A 3,561-nucleotide genomic window follows, 5' to 3' on the forward strand; every position below is an offset into this window, starting at 1 on the left:
CATGATTTTGCAGAACCTCTGGTTTTGGACCGGTTTTTTTTTGTTTTGGTTTTTTTTTTTTTTTTGGATTTGGGTTAGACTACATAGGAGTATGCTGTACATAAAAGTAAAAGCTAGTGCTTTGTCTTAGTAGTTTTAAGAAATTACAACAAATTAAGTTTTCTTGTATTGAAAATAACATGATTGTATGTTTTGCATTCCTAGAAGTAGGTTAACTGTGTTTTTAAATTGTTATAACTTCACACCTTTTTGAAAATCTGCCCTACAAAATTTGTTTGGCTTAAAACGTCAAAGCCGTGGCAATTTGTTCCTTGATGTGATTGTATTTCCAATTTCTTGTTCATGTAAGATTTCAATAAAACTCAAAAATCTATTCAAAACATTACCTATTTCAAATTCAATTGTGTCCTAAAACATTATTTCATTGGTAATTCTTGCGAAAAACATTGTTTTCAAACTATAACTGCCTATGTGAGTGATCAAATTCATGCAAAATTTCTTGTGCTTTCCAACATGTAGCACTGTGGACATCAGACTGAAAACTAGGAGAAATTCCAGATAGCCCAAAGGGCACTCTTTGTTTAATTGCTGTTCAATAACTTACCAGCATCTAATTTTGAAACTTTTTTTCTTTTAAAAAAGTGTTGAAATGTATCCAAAGATTCACGGAGATCTAATTTAAACATATTCTTCTCATGTAATGTGGAGAAGGAAGCAGAGCCTACAATGGTGTTAATTTTGTTCCTTTTTATTATGTACTGTGGAGTCCCTCTAGAGGCTGTTCTGTTAGGATCCAGCCATATTGTATTATTCAGAGCACAAACACATAGGAAAATGGTTTTTATCTCGAGCATCTTAGTCTAATTTAAGATAATCTTTGGCTAGGGATGAGAATTATAAGCTAGGTGCTGTGGCACAGTAAACTAACTTCTTGCTACAAATAACACAAACATACTCTTCATATTCTGGTTATTTCTGTCTTAACATTTTAATTTGATGTTCTGCCATGATGAACAATTTGCCTTAGAATTCTCGTGCCTTGTAATAAAGGCTGTTTTAAAAAAAAAAAAAATATCTTTTGGGGGCATTACTAGCTACATTATTGGGGTATTACGTGTTGCTTTGACCCTTGTCTTGGACATTCCCAGATGTCAATTTTAACTGGCAGGTCATGACATTACTCTTCAGTTGCATCTGAGCCATTCTGTACCCCAATGAAGAACATTTGCTTCTCAAGAAAAGAGAGAAACAAACGGATTTAAACTTTCTTTAAAGAAAACTATTGCTGGACCTCTAAATATCCAAATCAAATATGTTGCTCATACTTGATTTACAGCATTCTAAACACAGACTATTGAGGAAGTTAAACTTCAGTGGTCATACTCCTCCCTTTGTCTTCTATTCCTGTCTGGTGTCTCTCAAGTGTATTATGTCAGAATGTAAGCAGAAAGATGAGCCCTCCCACGTTTTACTGTTGTGGGTCTGGTATAGAATTGCATGGTTTGAGTTTTGACCTGAATTGAAGCGAGGATGTATATCTGGTTCTCAAAAATGGGTTTGCTCCTGTGTCAGGCTCTTCCTTTCAAATTAATAGAATTGGTCACAAATAATTTAAAGTGCTTTTCAAAATTAGTGTGTTAAAGCCCTTTTTACTTTTGTTGGGTGGTGGTTGTTTTTGTTTTTTGTTTTTTGTTTTTTTTTTTTTTTTAATTTCATAAAGTTAATAGGGCCAAATCCTGTCCTCTCTGTTCCTTACTTGAGCAGTGAAGTCAGAGGGGTATTGCCTGAGTGTACGTTTCAGGCTTTTGCTTCTGGTAGGGATCTGGCTTGTCATTTTGTTTTAATACAAGGGTTTACTATCCTTATCAGTATGACTTTATAGTAATTATATAGTTTTTTGTGCCGTTGAGCAGAACCCTGTAGTCCCAATATGTATTTGCTTTTCATTAATCATTGTAAAAGGGGGTCTGGTACAAGGGAGCTTAATTGGAATAAAATTTGAAGTACTCTCCACCCTTCTTCCAGATAGCATTCGTGTACTGCACGTTTCACGTGTTAGCCCAGAAGAGGTGAAGTGCCAGTGCATGTTTATGGGGGGTGTGGGGAGGAAGCAAACCACTTCAATTAGAGTGTTTATAAAACAACTAAGGAACAAAAATGTTAAAATTGTCTTCCTTGAGAATTGTAAAGCTGCATCTTGTATCTATTTCTGCCCAAATCACTATTTATCCTAATACTTTTATTGAATGAGAAGTAAGCTATACATTTTTATAATTGAAAATTAAAATCAGTGAAAGTTTATGTTTACAAGTTATACCAAGTTCTTCGATTTACATGATTTATGGATACTCAAATTCAGCATTTAAATTTGCAGCAGTGCTTTACTGAATAAGATAATGCGTACTACAACTTATTTGAGTAGTGGTGTATATTAAACTTGAAGAACTTAACGAAATTATTGAAAAAAATTATTGAACAAAGATACTGTAGCACAGTGGAAAAATCTACCATGCCTGCTGACAGATACTGAAGGGAAGAATTTTGCACTAGCTTCTCAGCACAATTTTGATATATAGTCAAAAAAAATAAATTTAAATTTACTCTCATGCATCTGTTTTGATCGTTTCTTCAGTATAACTTGGCAAAAATCCTTTTCCAGAATATGTTGAAAATGGATTTCAACTTGCAAACCAATATTAAACTTTTGTGAGTGTCCTGCTGGCATTGGAGGAGGAGCCATGAAATGGGATTTTAATAATCATTTGATCACTCATTTATAGCAGTTGCTTAAATGTCTGTATTGATAAGGTGTTTGACTTAAAAATAAGAAGTAGGTTGCCAGAATTCCTAAAACTTGAGCAAAAGATTTTTACATTTACTGTGTTATAAATTTACTTTCACATTATTAACAAAATCAGTTTACTAAACTCAGCTTTTAATTTTACTAATTCATTAAACATAGTCTGCCTTTTTCAAAGCGTTAAAGGTTTAATTTTTTCGTAGCAATTGTTTATTTTCAGGACTCAGCTTCTGCAGTCTAATTATTAGAAAGAATGAGAACTGCATTGCTTAAACCTTTTCAAAGTAAACTCTTAAGTAGAAGATCACTGCATGATTTTGGTGACGCTATTTAAAAACCTGACCACTTTTTGTCCCCTGTGCATTTGGACATGAAGCCCATTTCTGTATTTTGTACTACACAGAAAAAAATACAGAAGGTACTCTTATTATAAGGCTAGCGGAAAAATAAGTGTGAAGTATTGAGCAAAAAGCCTTAAACCTCTTAGTAAAACATATTTGGCACGTAGACCTGTAGAGTCTAATGCAGGTGTATGTCTTTTCAGCAAGACTTAATTGTTAATCCAAAAATGATGGTGGCCCATACGTAGAACAGCGAGGACCCCATCCTACAAATCCCGTTACAAACAATCTTTGATTGTGCATGACTCGAGTTGGAGTACTTGTGTGATTAAGGATTACTTGTACCATGACGGTTTGCCAGATTGAATTCTGACATTTCACGTGAACTACTTAAGTAGATTGGAGCCTTATAGAAAGAGT

Source organism: Egretta garzetta, unplaced genomic scaffold, assembly GCF_000687185.1.
Source record: "Egretta garzetta isolate BGI_Z169 unplaced genomic scaffold, ASM68718v1 scaffold368, whole genome shotgun sequence".
Taxonomy (NCBI): domain Eukaryota; kingdom Metazoa; phylum Chordata; class Aves; order Pelecaniformes; family Ardeidae; genus Egretta; species Egretta garzetta.